This window comes from Protopterus annectens, chromosome 16.part0 (assembly GCF_019279795.1).
Source record: "Protopterus annectens isolate FY-2018-M chromosome 16.part0, PAN1.0, whole genome shotgun sequence".
Lineage (NCBI taxonomy): Eukaryota > Metazoa > Chordata > Ceratodontiformes > Protopteridae > Protopterus > Protopterus annectens.
In genome coordinates, this window is record NC_056750.1 from 343,036,095 (window position 1) to 343,054,036 (window position 17,942).

Consider the following 17,942-nt stretch of genomic DNA (forward strand, 5'->3'; position numbering starts at 1 on the left):
CGCTCCAGCCGAGAATCAAACGGGAGAACCTCTTGCTGTGAGGCGGCAATGCTAACTGCTGCATTTCTCTCCTGCTACAAGCCAGAAATTCTAGCAATCACAGAATCATGGCTTAAAAATGACAGTTAACTTCCACCACATTCTGCCATCATGCAACCTTTGCACTTGAGAGGTTTGCTTAAAGTACATTTTGTTCTTCTACCTATCCATTTGTGGCACAGAGTAGCAGCAAAGAAAAATAAAAGATAAACATTTTGCAAACACTGCCATTACATGCCATTTACTACACCAATGACTCCCTCACAACTATTTGGATGTTCTTTTCACTTACAAATATTTGCATGCATTTCCATTTACTTCTTTTAAGCATTACATCATTAACCAAAAATTTCAGTTTATATGCTGAAAGCTGCAAAACATGGAAGGCACTACAAAACACAGTGAATTTCAGACTGGAACGCCACGGGTAACATTCTAAAAATGTATGCTCAAATATAGCGAAAGACCAATTAAACTATTATTCTTAACCAATTCAGTAAAGCAACTGCCTGGAATGCAACCAACATCTGGGCTGTTGCTGTAAGACAGGACGGAATGTCACATTTACTTTTCTAAATTTTGTTAATAAACTTAACTTTCTACTGTGGGCCTGTTCTAGACACAATGCAGCCCTCAAGATCAGTAATAAATTCAATACTAACAGTTCTGTGTAGCCAAATTCAACCGCAATGCTTTCATGACATGGAAAGAAATTGAGGTACTACAAAGAAATCAAGCCATGCTGATAACTGGAAAAATATAAAAACATCACTAAAAGCAACTACAGATCTGCTCAACAGCATCTTTCCATATTAGGCGTACATATTTAAAAGGTGCAGTGTTTTCACCTTGTTTTCAGCATTTTAAAAAGAAGTACTTTCCAAAGTCTGCACTTCAACATGCTTATGGGCTTAACCACCTGAAAGACACACTCTTCAGTGAATGGTCTTAATTACGTTATAGACAAAGCAAATCTTACTGCATATTTTCCAAGGGGCTTCAGTAACTGCAGAGTTATCTAAAACTGACAGCAAACATTTCACTTAACACTCCAATGTGTGCGGAATCACTCTATCTGGATAGAACACTACTTTTTACAGCATGTCATTACAGGCTTGTGCAATCTGAAGTCTTGCATTTCTCAGCATAGCCTCTTACTTCCAGAATACAATTACACTTTCCTCAGCCAACCTTCAAGGGCTTGTGAAAGCGTGAACCTGAAGGCACATTTTTCATGGCATGTCCGCATAACTAAACTTGCTAATGTTTTGAGTAACTGAAGCAACACTTCTCAGCACAGTAAAATCAAGTTAACAAACTTGTTCTGCATTTATTTAAAAATATATAATTCTTTGCTACATGGGTTTACTACCACTGTGCAGGGTCAATTTATTGAGATGGCACAAGAAGGAAAGCAAAAAGTTACACTACATTATAAAGAATCAAAAGTAAAATGAAATGAAGTGCAAATATTGCATACATGAGCAACAAATACTTCTAACAGATTAATGGAGTGAACTGTTTGAGTAACAAACAGCACCTACACACCTACAGCTATAAATAAACAATTAAACATTTAAACAGTGTATGTTCATCTAGGAAAAATTCAGTTAAAACAGAAGCTGAGCCCACACTGCACTAAGAGACAATGGATAGAAGCAGTAAAAAAAAAATAAGAGCAGCTGTTGCAGGCAAAGAAGATGGATGGCAATGGGCAAGAGGGTAACTAAGAAAGACCCATCTGTGTAAGTGTGCAGGTAAATGCACTTGCACTGTGCCAATTAAACTAAATGGAAACAAGTATACCCAGAAGCACAGAGATAACACTCAGATACCACACTAAATGCCAGTGGAATATAATTACATGGGGAAAAGAAAGGTAAAAACAAGCAAAGTGAAAGGATATACTGTTGTGGTCTGTACTGGAGGACCAGCCAGAAGAAGAGAAAAGTACAGAGAAGGTCAAAGAGGAGGACAGAATGAAAAACGGCAGAAAAGGCTTGGAGAAGATCCAGGGAAGGAGAACAAAAAAACCCTGCCTTTGTGAGTTTTGCATGATGTAATCACTGTAGTGTAACGTATGGTAATACAGGCAGCTAGTAAGAGATAATTATCAGTCACTATTACACCACTAGCACAGACATTACTTAGGCAATGCCACTTTCAAATAAATCTAGGAAGCTTATACCTTAAATGCCCACAGGTACAAGATTCCATTTTGCATTACTGAAGTATGCACAGTAGAACTGTTTTTTTTTTTTTTTTTTTTTTTAAAAGGTTTTTTTAAACAGAATAAAAACGTCATAGTCAAAAGCTAAGCTAGGGTATGTATTTATTAAAGCCTATTCACAAATGTAACAAACACTTGTATATTTAACATCTGCATGCTACAATAGTGTAATATATGACTGAACCAAATATGGGGCAAAAAAATGAAACAGTGCCACCAAACACGACCAGTCAGCAGTTCTCCAAGATAGTTTAATGATAAATATCCAAAGTAGTTTAAGCGCTTTAGTCAGGAATACATCAATGACTTCATCAGAAACAATAAAACAAAACTTTCCACACATTTAAAAATGTTACAGACAGCATCGCATGATAAAAACCACAAATAGGAAACCTGGTCATGAACTTAATTAACTTCAATTGGGTCCACTTAAGGTAAAAGAACCCCCCCCCACTGTTCTTAAATAAAAATGTCATAAAAAACAATCACAATCCAAAATTCACAAACAAGTGTCCTGGTGTACCTAAATAAAATAAGACTTATACATTTAAAGCTTTTCGTTTTAAAACGCTGCTTATGGATACGTCATCATTCAAACCTGGTGCAGAATATGCATTCAGTTTAACCTGCCATTGTAATTCTTTGTATTCAAGTACAATTTTCCAAGGACCCCCCCCCCGTGCCTCTTTTTTCACCATGTCAGTACCTGAAAAAAACAAAATGATGGTTGGGAAAAATAGAAATATGCTTGGATAGGGCATTTTTGTTGTCATTATTTCTAATATCCCTAATGTGTTCATATATACGATCACAAAACCTTCTCTGGGTCTTACCAATATAAAAACTGTCACAGTTTTCACAGGATGCACAGTAAACCAAACCAAAGGAATTACAATCAAAGTGAAAGGGAATTTTAATATTTTTGTCGTTTAACCTAAGGTGGTCACAGACCTTCAAAAAGGAACATTGCCTACAACTCCCACATCTAAAATTACCATTTCTTCTGTTGGAAAGTGTAAAATCTAATGACCCTTCGAGAAACTGCTTAATGGTTTTGCCTTTTTTATAAACAATGAATGGGCCTGAACACAAAATATCAGTGTAACCATCAAAACAATGAAAGATATTCCAGTTTTTTTAACAAGAATTGCCCTTAACAAATCCGCCCTGGAATCATAAACAGTCAAGAATGGCCCCTGGAAATCTTTATCAGTATGCCCTTCCTTCATTGAAGTAATGTTTCTCACACTTTCATCAGCAATTCTTAACAAAGGTTTAAACCAGCCCTCATATCTTTTCTTTTTCACTTCCTGTTTAACATTGTGTATCAAATCCTTAGGGTAACCCCTAGTTGTAAACATCTCAACAAGACAAGTCACTTGATTTTGATACACTTGGTCTTCTGAGACTAACCTAGCCTGTCTAACGAACTGGCCTTTAATGACAGCCTTCTTTTGGTGCACAGGGTGGTTGCTCTCAAAGTGCAAGATGCTGTTGCAGTAGGTAGGTTTTTGCCCCATACTTGGTTCAACTGTTTATCCGCGGTGGTGGTGCTGTGGTAGCATTTTCGCCTCACAGTAAGACGCTGAACGGTTCGACTCTCAGCTAGAGTGTCTTCTGCGTGGAGATGTGTGAATGGGCGTACCTTCGTTGAAGGTTGTGCGTTAGGGCTGGCAACTCAGCACGTAAAAATCAACTGCCAATCATTAGCGGACCGGAGTTCCGCTGTGGCGAACCCTAACCGGGAAAAGCCGAAAGACACAACAACTTGGTTCAACTGTTTGTGTTTGGTTCCTGGTTTCACAACATGTCCTTACTGTAAGATATGAAATGCAACTCAAATTTTTGATCCCATGGATCTGCACTTCATTTTGTTGGAAAATAATAGGCTTGCATTTTTTTAATTACACATTTACTTATTTGTAGTATCTGTTAGCCAGGTAAGCGGACTAGCCTGTGGTCCCTTTTCAACCATGCACGGCCAAGAAGGCAAGAAATTATAAAACACACAATTGAAGAAAAACAAATTCAGTTAATAATGTTCTTAAACAAACATTCATAAATGCACAAATACCTACATAACAGATATCAATAAACGAGCATCCATAAATAAATAAATACAACAAAGTTTTGGTAAAAACAAAAGTTTAGGTAATCACAATATACACAAGGCATCATATTACAAAGGTGGTGTATTACACAAGTATTTAAAGATAGGTGATCAAATGTTTTATCAAGAATTTGCTGACAAGTTAAATGGTCAGCAGGTTAGCTTCAAACTGTAAAGCAAATCTGTGTCTGTTTAGAGTGGTTGCAGCAAGGTTGAAGGGGAAACCGATACTCTTAGATGTGAAGACTTAACCAGGATCCCTTCTACGTTTACTTTTTACAGTAAGATTTTTGTAAGTTGGTGTCTGAATCCTTTGAGGCCAGGCACTTATCTAAAATTGTTTCAATAAAGTATACTAAGCAAGGTTTTGCCGCCTACAAATTTTGATAACTATTCTGACAAGCTCAATTTCCAGTTCAATACTTCAAAACTGCAACTTAGTACGTTATTCCAAGCACGTGTTGAAATGGCAAAATACCTGCAACTTTGTAATCGGATTCTGCAATAAAAAAAAAAAACTGCAGTAATTACTCTGGCACAAACCTACTAACATACAGAATTTTTAAAGTCAGACTAGAAGAAGCCCAGGTAATGTTATATGAACAAAATGGTCTTTTGGATACACGTTAGGTATACCTTTACCAACCAGAGGAGAAGTTGTGGACCACACCTAATAGAGAAGTGAAGGAATTTGGAAGAGGGTAACAGAAAAGTGGGACGAGCAGATTCTCCTCACAGAACAAAGTGGTTTAGGATTACCTGATTTGAAGGGATGGATTTGAGTTACAAAGTTGAACGTAACAGAAGCAGAAAGTTATCATCCCTTTCCACTTTGACTTATGAAACATGGTGAGGAGAGGCGAGTGAAGAAAGAACAGGGTAGAATGTTGGATGCAGGTCCTTAAAGAGAACAACCACCCCCATACATACTATTGTATTCATAAGTAGCATTAGGTACTGCAAGAAGTAAGCCAGCATGGGAATGGGAAAATGAGATTTTATCAATAGTGATGACAGCAAGTAAGGGTAGAGAAAATAAGTAAGGGGACTGGAATTTCCAGGAGAAACTTAGCAAAGGTACTCGGGTAGGGAAAGGGAATCTAATGGGATAAGGCTAAGCAGACATGTGGACTGCAGGTTTAATACTGCCTTCCCTACCAGGAACTAAGAGATTATAGGCAAAGAAAAAGGGATATGGGAGCGTTAAGTGAGAGACCAGATTTGGTAGAGTTTCTAGTGGAATCTAGAACAGAAGTTGCTATTATAAACAGGGATGACAGGGCATACAAAACACTGCATGATAACTATAAGAATCACTCAGGGGTTTAGAAAAGATTGAGAACAGAAATTCCTTTAAAAGGAAAAACAGAACGACATACACACATATGTCCTCAAATACCCAACAAAGTCCAGAAGATTTAGGATTTTTTTCCAAGAAAGTGTCTGCAAAGGTATTTTATACCCAGAGCAGACTTAAGACAATTTTTTTCCTCATGAAGATCGCAAATGCTGGAGGTATGATGGGAAATAGAAAGGTAATATGGAAAGTACAACTTTGCAAGTAAACTTAGCATAACACAGTATGTTGGAATGATTGCCGCGGGAGTACCCTTAGCTATATGGATTACATCCCATCAAGTATACAAGAGCTGACCAGCTACCAAATCTTCGGGACATGTTCCAAGCACCCAAACCATTAACAGCACAAGCATATCTAAAGAGAAACAGTGGCTTGTGTAAAAAGACCTTCAGAGCTTTCATGCCAAAAAGGAGGGAGGTCAGAGCCCTGCAAGAGGTCAGTGCTAGGGAAATAAAAATGAAAACAAAAATCTTCAACTTTGTAACACAAAACATGCAAAAAATGGGAGGGAGGGGGCAGCTACTACAGCAGTGATCATGCTAACCTCTACTGTTATACTAATTTTACTTACACAACTGTACTATGTTCATCCTTTGATCACTGCTGCACTAGATAAATGTATACAAAACCATAACTTATACTAACTGGTGGAAGGAAGAAACATGGTCCAAGGGACCACTGGGGAACAGTGTTAGCAAAGTCTGCTCTGGAACTGGAGAAGGAATCTACAGTATTTTGTGAATGTGTGTACAGATGACCATGTTGCTGCTTCTTAAATGCTTCTAGAATCCACCTTTTTTCAAAATCCCACAGATGAAGTCAAGGTCCTTTTGAACCTGTCTTGAATTGCCTTAATATGGTGGGTATAACAAAAGGTAACAATGTTAGACAACCATTTGGAGATGATCTGCTTTGACACAGGATTTGTTTTTTTAACCATCAGAAATGAAAACCTGATCAGAGTTTCTGAAACTATTAGTTCTGTTAAGACAGTATTAGAGTTGTCTATGGATATTCAGAGTAAAGTGAATCCTGCACCCCTCATTTTTAGATTTTGGAAAGACAGGGAGATGGCTCAAAGTAAATTCAAATACCACTTCAAAAAATGGATTGGTTCTTAAAGAAACCCTAGCTTTGTGAAAAATGCAATCAGGCTGACCCAACATAAGAGCTTGCAACTAAAGTACTCTTCTTGTAGAAGTCAGAGCAATCATCAAAACTGTTTTCCAAGTTAAGAATCACAAATCAGCTTGATGAGCTAGTTTAAATGAAACAAGTAAACTTTTCTAAACACAGTTAAGATGCAAAGGAGAAGCCATCTGTTTTCTAGGAGGCCTCATATGTAACACCCCTATCAAACACATTTTAACATCAGAATGCATTGAAAAGAGACATTCCACGTGCAGACATGCTGACATAGCCAACATGTATACAAAAGACCAGAGGATAACAACTCAAACACTGTAGAACAAGAGAAATAATAGCCTTAAAGGTCATGGTTCTTGTCTTGGCACCAACTAGAAAAACAGTTTCCATTTGCTAATATATTACTTCCTAGTAGCAGGTTTCTTCCTTTCCTTTAATACCTACTGCACACATTTTCTGAATCATCCAGACTGTTAGCTGTAGCTGTATCAAGTTAGGGTGCCTCAAACATCCTCTGTCTTGTGTGACTTGGTACAATTTGTGGGGAAGCTTTTGTAATTGCCTATGGCCATTTCCAAAAGAAGGAAGAGCCACTGTTACATGGCCCTAAAGGCAGCCACCACAATGATCCTTAGAGTCTCATTCTGAATCATGAGAATGACCCAAGATGTCAGCCGAAGAGGTGGAAAAGTATACAAGAAAATTCAATCCAAGGAAATGAAAAAGGTTTGTTTTCCAGGTCTTCTTGCATGCAGTCATGGGGCAATATTTTGCCAATTGATTGTTGCAAATGATGGGAAATAGACCTATCTGAGGCGTTTCCCCACAGGTGGATCAATTCCTGGAATACCATCAGATTCGCTTTCCACTCATGAGGGTCTGGGCCTAGTCCTGGCTCTGCTACAACATTTTGCACTGATGGGATGTAGGATGCCTGTAGAGTGAGACTGAAATGAAAAGCTATATCCCAGGCTACTGTGTCTAGTCTGCACAGAGGACGATAACTGGGAGGGGGGCTATAAAAGGCAGGGCTCTAAATTGGAAGTGACTGCCCCCCAGCCATTAGCAAAGATACCTCCTGGATCATCTGTCCATTCTGATGTGATAGTACATATCCTGGAGATCTACTGAGCACAGCCAATCGTTCTTACAAAGAAGTGGAAATATGGGCTGAACTGTGGCCATTCGGAACTTAAGAGTATTTTACAAAGAGATTTAAGAGAGATTTAGATGTCTCCCTCCCGGTTCCCTATAAGACTCTCCACTGGTACAGATGCAGAGTTATGCCATTAGCCAACTGCCCAAGCCAAGTCCTCCTCTCTCTGTGAAGCCAGTGCTTCATGTCCCTGCACCAAGTAGCTGACAAACGCACACACTGAGATTTAATTTGCACACACCTGGGAAAGGTTGGTACAGGTTTTCTAGCCATGCCCCCTTCTGCCCAGATTATAAGGTAGTTATCACTGCCACCAAGCACTACAAAAGGCAGCTACCTAAGGCTTTTGCAATGGTACCCAATTATACTAGGTGAAATTAATATTAATACAAATGGTAATGTTGACCAAACAGCCAGGCTTTCAGAAGTGGCCAAATAAATATGCAAACTCTCAAATCTTAAATATTCTCTAAAAAGACCAGCCACAATGAAAAGTTTAAATATATTTAATAATAAATAAAAGAACAAGAAAATACTAAATATCTATTTACAGTAAACACCAGAGTTTCAGCCATGATATTAAAAACAACACAGATGAAAAAAGTTTCACACAGTTATACAAAGACAGTATTTCTAATCTTACTACATTTTCCTGACTAATCTAAAAGAATTACTGTTCCCTGGTTAAGTTACTTACTACAGCAAGGTAAGATGGACGAGTGCTCTTTATTTGTCAGATCAAAGACAGAATACAGAATGCTGAGAGCAATTTCCTACTAATATCTAAATATTATTTCAGAGTTTATTACACAATGACATTACACCTGGTTATCTGACTGTTTCCAATACTCACCAACACTAGAAGCTGACAGGATTTTAGCACCTACCCGTTACCTTTCACACAGAGAGAGCTTTGCTCAGATGTGGGACAGCCGCGGGAAGTCATAAAACCATTTCACTCTTCCTACAGGAGCTGTAACCTAGCAGTAACCTATTCTCTAGCACAGACACTGTGTCTCTGGCTCACTTTAAAACTGGGGTATAACAACTTTATGGCTTAACCCATAAAGTGTTTTGATTTCAGATATATTTTAAAGCTTGCTGCAGCTTGATTGCCATTAACCTCTACTCTGCCAGTATCCTCTGTTGAAACATACACATTTAATTCAGTTACAATAATGCATGAACATTTCTTTGCTTTCCAGCAGGAAGCACTGTTGATGCATTTTAACACAAGCAACTTTTCAAATACATTTTTAAACACAAGCATCTGCACAAATCAGTTTGATACAAAAATGACATACAATTCTTTACAAAATTCCAGCTAGCTGTGCTGGCATACGCTATACATCCAATGCCCTCTTCTCCTTGTGTGGCTGGCAGTACCCTCCTATCATCACAGAAGTCAAGGTCGTCAGGTGCAGAGATGAGAGATCCCTGACTGTCTCCGCAGCTCAGCAGTCGGGCAATACTTCATAAGTGATAAGGCTTCTCGGTAAATGGACCTCTGAAGCCTTGGTTGTGTGGGCCTCTCCTCTGCCACATGACCCAAGTAATATACCTAATCATACATTTGTAAAGCAATTTAATCTCAATTTAGAGACATTTTTACTGAGCTGCTGCAAAATAGCATTTAATAAAAAGATAAAAGCTTAGTTGTTTTATTTTAATAGTAGCCAAGAAAGCTATCACGAGAAAGCAGAAATTTAAAGAAAAAAAATGTCGATAAATGGAATAGAAAAAGTGCTCACGGAAATATAATATATGGAATGGAGATTCGTATGGGATCACAGACAATACATTTTCAAAAATAAGTAGTGTTTAAGACTCGGCAATGTCTAATGACCTTGAGATAAATTTTACCACACAGAGGTAAGTAAGTCAGATGGAGTAACATGCAACAACATAAAGAAATGTTTAAGTATTAATGATGTTACACAGGAAGCCTGACATTTGTTTATTAGAAAGGAAAATACAAAGAAGTTAGCAATCACATGATCTCTGTGTAAATAGCTTTGTGAGCGTTTTTTTTCCCCATTATTTTCTTTTTAAGGGGCAATATGAATTTATAGGGAGAACTTATTAAGTTCATAGGCAAGTACTAGGCTAGCTGCCCTTGCAGGCTATTTTAAGCCTGACCAGTTTCTCTTTTTCTGATCAAAATAACCTAACCCATTTGGTTATAGAATGGCCTTACCCATCCCATGGTCGCTAATTATACATTACCCCTAATGAGAATAGCTGGGATCATAACCATAGATAATATGAGGGCAACCACACATGGGATAAAGCATTTAGGAGCTGCATCTTACCCATTAGTAGTACGGGGACAGTCCTGGGTATATCTTCTGTTTCTCTTCCACAGATCTAAGCTGCACTTGAAAATGGACAACTATAAAATATTTCTGAGCTTCTTAAAAACACAAAGAATTGAAAACCTAAGGCTGAAGTGCAATACATAAGCATTGGCTGTCTGATAAATATTTATACATTAGTACTGTATAGGACTAGAACAGCATTCCGTGCAAAGATTAAGTGCACCATGCATGAGGACTGCGCAGTTTGTATTATTCGTAACTCAGAGGCTGCTGCTTCTCTTGCAATAAAAATTGCTCCTATTTTTTTTTTTTTTTTTAAGGGGGAATAATTCACATTTTGAACCAAAACCTATTCAAATCTGAGCAAGTTAATTGGTTTTATGTCACTTAATTTACATAGCAACATTTCACTTTTCATCCTAAGTGACCTTAAGCCCAAAGGAAAATGTTGTGAAGCAGGCACACACAGGCATGTCTAAAAGGGATTCAAGAGGATCACTGCTACATCCCAGTTAACTAACACAAAGAAACAAATCTTTTTTTTTTTTTTTTTTTTTTACATTTGGCAATGTCAAATAACCTAATATACCGAAGATCAACTCCATTTCCTTACATGAGGAGACATATTTGTGTGCCTGTGTTCTACACACAGACCGTACTTTCTATTATGTTACTACTTGCTACTTTTCCATAATCATTCACAATAGCAAGTCAACTTTCAGGGTTGAGAATTCAGCCTATGTTACGCTATGGTTAATTTTAAGAACTGCTTCTATGCGAATGACAGTTAATGTCCTACGACACATAACAAACCTATTATAATCAGAATCTGCAAAAGCATTCACATTACATATCAATCAATCCCTGTGTTAAATGCGATAAAAGTTTTTACACACAAAACACAAGAAACATTTTGACTCAAATGCCTTTGTCAGTCTGGTGCTGTTTTCGGTATTGGAAACAAAATATTTCAAAACTGTCCTCAACATAATAATACTCCAAAATGCAAAAATGAGTGGCTATGTTTCTTATGTTGTGTAAAAGTACAGTGATTATGCATGTTAAACAAAATTTATGAAGAAAAGTGTCATACCACTAATTGCTAAATATAAACTTATAATGGCTTTGAATGAGATCACTCAAAAAGAAAACTGAAACATATCAACCAAAGTAAAACGCTTACCACTTCACAGACCTTGCCCTCACCAGTTTCAGAAAGAGTCAGTGTATTCACAATTTCTTCAACTTTTGATCTTCGGGGATAAAGCAACGGATGCCACAAAGGAAGACTGTTTGACATGCTCCTGGGAAAACAGGAAACTGTACATTTTCATAAATTATCATCCATTTATTTAGTGACCAAGTGTGCTGATCACAAACTACCCTTTTTTAGCAGCTACCAAGCCCTTATCAGGGCACAAAGAAAATCTGGTAAAAACAGGTATATTAAAAAAATTGTACATACATACACACACCACATATATATATGTACGTGCACACACACAAGCTTTCATTATTTGCTTGTATTTAGTAGAAGGGGTGATATAGTACATACAACTGTTGATAGAATAATGTTATACAAAAGTACAAGAGAAGATGCAGTGATTCAAGAGAGATAGCAAAAATGTTTCAATCCAACTAATGAGACAAACACAGCCACTTAACATCTTACAAGAATCTGCTATCCCCACCAACTATTAAATAACAATGTCTGGCCCGATGAGAATACGTCTGCCCATCAGGTTACAAGTGAAGTTAACAGTTGCTGCTTTTAAAAATACATCAATCATATCTGCAAAGATATCTATATTAAGAAGTCTTACAGTCCTAGCTAGGACCACTTCAAAAATCCAGGGTCACACTCAAAATACAGCAGAATATACCCCCCCTTAGATGAGAGAAGAAACATTTATTTGATTACAGATGAAGTTGTCCCCTATACAACAACATATGCGCTTGTACCTTTAATAAGCATTTCTAAGACCTGAATGTGCATATAATAAATAGCAGCCACGTGATAGTTTCAGTGACATTCTGGGAGTCTGTTAACATCTACGCACGAGACAACTAGTTTGTATATATGTTTATGTTTGTATACAATAAAGTTGTCTGAACAGAATTCACAATGTTGTCTACTTCATTCCTGACTAGATGAGCGACATGTCAGAACCGTGATTCTGAGACTGCTTTTCAGAGCCACAAGGTGCAGAGTTAACCGTGAACCGAATGCAAAAAAGAGCTAGAAACGAACTAAAGGTAATGAAAACTTACATGAACTATTTATTTTATAAAAAAGATAAAACGGACCACTTCAAGGGCACAAAACGCATTACTAACCAAACAAATAGCATGAAAATGTTTATTAAGCAAACAAGAAGCATAAAAAAATGTATTAAACAAAATGTTTGAAATTGAGATATCTGATAAAATGAGCATCAGAAAAGCACATAAAAGGGTTCAGAATTACCTCAGAATTGCAAAATGAGCATGTTTATAGAGTTAAAATGAACATGTTTAGAGTTAAAACGAGCACTAAAACAATATAATGTGCACGAAAAGGGATTAAATGAGCAAAACGAATATAACAAAGAGCAAAAAGGACACAGTATAAATAAAGCAAGGCGACTGTGTGTATTTTGGTAAATTACTGTATTTTGACATAAACTACTGCTACGCGTTGATTGGCGTTCTACATAGTAAAACTAGAGTTATTCGAAGTATCTCAAAGTGTGCAAAAGTGCTTACAATGTGTGTTTATTACTGTACATTTACTCCAAAGAGCTTGTTGTATACAAAGTGCTACTATTTCATAAAGTGCAGTCGAATACAGACATTTCAAAAAGTTTCTTGTGCTGGGTTTGTCTGTTCGCAGAGTGCCGCAATTACAAGTGTTTCTTGCACTATACAGAGTTGTTTAGCAAAGTACAGCCATTTTTGGGAAATTTCAATGTGCTGTGTACTGTCCATATGCAAAGTGCAATTACTTCAAAATGTTTATTACTATGAGTTTCTTCTGCCCAGTTTATTCTCACAGTCCAGTTATTCTGAAATGTTTCTTAAAATAAGTGACAGTGACTTTTACAGTAAGGTGATTTCAAGAGTATTACAGTGCCCGAGAAACGTATTTTGCAAAGTTCAGTTATACAGAGGCTTGTTGTGCTATTGGGCATAGTTACAAGTACTGGCATAAATTTCTGTCAGATGTACATGAGTGTGTTCGTGTTACTGGCAAAAGTCTTCACTGAGATGTAGTAATATAGCAGAGGATTTTCATAAACCACTACCGCTTGTATTTGATCAGAAGATTGCAGATAACTGGAGATTATTTGAACAAGAGTACAATATATTCATACAAGCAAGAGTACAATATATTCATACAAGCAGCTTATTCTGATAAAGACGTACACACCAGGGCATTCATTTTGCTAAATCTAGCAGGGTCAGAGGCCATAGAAAAAGAGCGTTCATTTGTATATGCACCAGCAGTGTATGAAGGTAAAGGGGAAAATCATCATATTACTGTACAGGCTGAATCAAGGGAAGCCCCAGAGTGTTTGAAGCACAAATTCAGAGAAATCTGCAACCCCCCAGAACAATGTTACATTAGGGAGGCATTTGTTTTATACAAGAGCTCAAAAGCAAGGAGAAACTTTTGCAGCTTATATTACTGACCTAAGAAGCTAAAACGTGTAAGTTTGGTGACTTGAAAGATGAGTTAATAAAGGACAGGCTCATGTGTAGTATTAATAATGCTGCTGTGAGAAAGATTTTGCTTTGTGACGGTGATTTAACACTGAGCAAAGCTACTGAGATTTGTCAAATTCATGAAGTTATAGAAAGGCACACAAATATGCTTGCAAGTGTGAACACCAATGTTTTTGCAGGCTCCATAGCAAATGTAGACAGCATGCAACACGGCTAAGCACATGGCAGCTGTAGCCCCTGTAAGTGCGGCAAGGAAAACCTGCAATCTTCCAGCAAGTTTTAAGACTAGTTCAGTTAAAGGAGCATGCTCAGTGCCATACAAGGGTGAATCAGCAAAACCCAAGTCAAACTTTATTATAAAACTGTCACAACTGTGGTGCCAACCATGAGACTAAAAGAGAAACGTGCTTGACATTTGGTCAGCAATGCCATAAATGTAAGAAATGGAATCACTTTCAAAGATTTTGTAAATCAAGTAAGCCTTGGGAGGCTGGCGTAATGGTTAAGGTGCTTACCTTAGAAACACAAGGTGCAGGGTTTGATTCTAACATGGGGTAATTGGCTAGGCTTAAAATGGCCCACAAGGACAGTTAGCCTAGTACTAAATCTATGAATCTATTAAAAAACCTCATACTGTTATAAAAAAGGGTCATTCGAAAAAGCAAACTGATCAAGTTGAACTGCAACAGTCTGTTTTTCTATGTAGATGGTGTATCAGTGATTGGTGAAAAGATTGATACAGTAGATTTATTTACTGGCAAAGAATGAAGTGTTTTGTACTGCGCAGATCAATAGTAAATCTACCGAGCTCAAAGTAGACACATTGGTTCGAAGTGTAATGTTATGTCAGCAGACATATTTGCTAAGGTGAGAGCTGGTGAACAACGAAATGTGACTAGTTGTGCAAAACTTGTTGCTTATGGAGGTGAAGAAATTCAAACCGAAGGCTCAGTAGTGCTTTCATGTTATATAGCCAAGAATGGTTAGAGCTTATATCATGCAGTTTGAAGATCTGTGCAATCATTATTAGGTCTCAGAGACAGTTTGAGAATGAATCTGCTTTCTTTTACCAAAGAAGTTCATCAAATAAGCACATGTCCCAGTTCCAGCTTCACCAACACTTTTTTCAGGGTATGCTGATGTTTTCGATGCCAAGTTGGCCAAACTTCCAGTTGTGTATTCTATGAAGTTAGACCCAGAGATCAGTCCAGTAGTCAGACCTGCAAGCAAAGTTCTGATAGCTATGAAGCAGAAAGTCAAAGCTCAGTTGAACAAAATGGTACAGCAAGGTGTAATTTGTCCAGTTACAGAATCTACATAATGGGTGTCATCCATCGTAGCAGCTCACAAAAAAGACTCAGAGAAAATCAGAATATGCACTGATCCAAGAGATTTGAACAAAGCACTGAAAAGACCACATCAACCCATGCGTAGAGTCGAAGTTGCAGCGCCAATACCAAATGCCACTGTTTTTTCTGTCATAGATGCAAACAGTTTATTTTGGCAAGTGAAGCTTGATGCAGAGAGTTCATTTTGGCATGTGAAGCTTGATTGCAACTCTTCATTACTGACTACATTCAGTACTGCATCTGGATGATACAGATTTCTTAGGATTCCATTTGGAATAAATTCTGCAAGTGAAGTCTTTCAGCATCCAATGGAGTAAATTCTTTCAGGTTATCCCTGTATCACAATAGTAGATGATATGTTAGTCAGAGGCAGTGGTGAAGCAGAGCATGACAGAAATCTTAGAGAGTCCTCCACAGAGCACGTGAAGTGGACTTAAAGCTTAGCCCTCTAAAGTGTAAATTCAGACTACCAGAAGTTACACATGTAGGTCCACTTATTTACTAGCACTGGCTTGAGACCAGACCCATCCAAGCAAGCAGCCATTCTTGAGATGCCACCACCAGATAATGTACAAGCTCTACAACATTTTCCTGGTATGGTCATCTATTTAGGCAAGTTTATACCACACTTCAATGAGTTGATAGCACCTTTGAAAGAGCTAACATGTAACAATGTTACACAGTCATGGTTAGAACATCACCAGAAAGTATTTGAAGACCTTATGCAGAAAATTGCTACTCCACCTACATTAAGATACTATGATGTCAACAAACCAGAAACTCTTTCCTGCGATGCTTCAAAATTTGGTCTTGGTGCAGTTATTCTTCAAGAGGGCAGACCAGTAGCCTATGCGTCTAGAACACTTAGCCAAAATGAAATGCAATATGCTCAGATTGAGAAAGAACTTTTGGCAATAGTATTTGCATGTTCAAAGTTTCATGATTATATCTATGGTCGAGATATTCAGATTGAAATACATCATCAACCTCTGGTTACTATTTTAAAGACGCCTATGCATTTAGCTCCAACAAGAATGAAAAGAATTGTTTAAACTGCAAAAGTACAACTTCAAAATGGTTTATACAAAAGGCATACTTCTTTATCTGACTGACACCTTACCCAGAAATACAACGGAACAGCTTGACGCAGAAAATTTTGACTTCTATGTTATGGAAGTGCGTAATTTTTCTACCACAAGACTTGATGAGCTGAGAGATCATACAAAGACTGATCCAATTTTGCAAAAGGTCAACCACTACACCTATGCTGGATGGCTATCAAAGCAATCTAGTGTACCACCTGAAGTACAACCCTACTTTCCGTACAGAGATGAGATGTTGATGGAAGATGGCATTATTTTTAAAGGTCCTAAAATTGTTGTTCCTGCTTTCTTACAACAAGAATATATCCAGATTGTGCATTGTGTTCAACCAGGTTCCGAAGCTACCAAAAGTAGTGTGGGAGGATTAGAATTTTGGACCTCTCTAGCAAAAGACATTGATAGACTACTTTCTTCTTGTTCAGTATGCAATAGTACTAAACTGCATTTGTAAAAAGAGACATTTCAGCCAAGTCAAGTTCCTGAACTACCATGATCAACAGTAGCCACTAACATATTTGAGTGGAACAATCAGCAGTACTTAGTACTGGAAGACTCTTATTCTAACTGGTTTGAGACAGATTTACTACCTAACCTAACGTTGACTACTGTTATTACCAAGCTGAAACGTCATTTCTCAGTCCATGGAAGTCCACAAAAGTTTATCTCTAATAATGGTACCCAATTTACCAGTCAGTTGTTTCAGAAATTTGCAAGAGAATGGGACTTTGTACATGTTATTAGTAGTCCAGAATATCCGCAGTCAAATGGACTATCTGAACATGCAGTACAGAGTGCAAAGCAATTGCTCTAGAAGTCAAAGCATGACAATACCAATGCCTTTTTGAATTTACTTAATCTCAGAAACATACCCAATAAAAATATACCTGGCTCACCTGCTCAGAAACTTCTGTCTAGGCAAACCAGAACAACATTGCCCATCAGTTCCAGTTTATTGAGGCCTAAAGCTAAAAACAACAAAACAATCAAAGCCCAATTATTTAGAACACATTCTTTCTAGAAGTCCAGCTACGACAAATCGAGCAGATTTCTTCATCCGCTAAAAGAAGGAGAGACAGTGAGGACGCAAACAGCAAAAGGTTTCAACTGGATTGGTCAAGTAACACATGTATGTGAAGAGCAGAGATCCTATCTCGTGAAATCCAAGGGTGTGGAGTACAGGAGAAATCGCAGACATCTACTTCTGTATTAGAACAGTTATCGCAGCAAGGTTCCTATGTTATAAACTCTAAATCTCAGAGTGATTCAGACAATGTTCCTGCTCCAGAACGTGTCATGATTCTCACTACTGTTTCTGATAATGTTCATAACGTCCCTAAGGTTGAACATTCAGCAGAGACCATCCCAGTTGCTAAATCCAATTCCAATTTATATGTCACATGATTTGGTCGCATTTCCAGACCCAGTG

At 37.6% G+C, this 17,942-nt stretch overlaps 1 protein-coding gene across 3 annotated transcripts in view; it reads right to left on the minus strand.

The window, feature by feature from the left end:
* LRRC8A (leucine rich repeat containing 8 VRAC subunit A) overlaps nt 1-17,942 on the minus strand; it is a 547,593-nt gene that overhangs the window by 278,470 nt on the left and 251,181 nt on the right. Inside the window, exon 3 of one of the 3 annotated variants that reach the window (XM_044058794.1) lies at nt 11,543-11,663. The exons of 1 other annotated variant lie outside the window; for it this stretch is intronic. The gene's annotated coding sequence lies outside the window, so the exon portion shown is untranslated. Of the gene's footprint in view, nt 1-11,542; nt 11,680-17,942 lie in introns of all 3 variants that reach the window. One more of the 3 variants, XM_044058795.1, reaches the window with a different exon arrangement.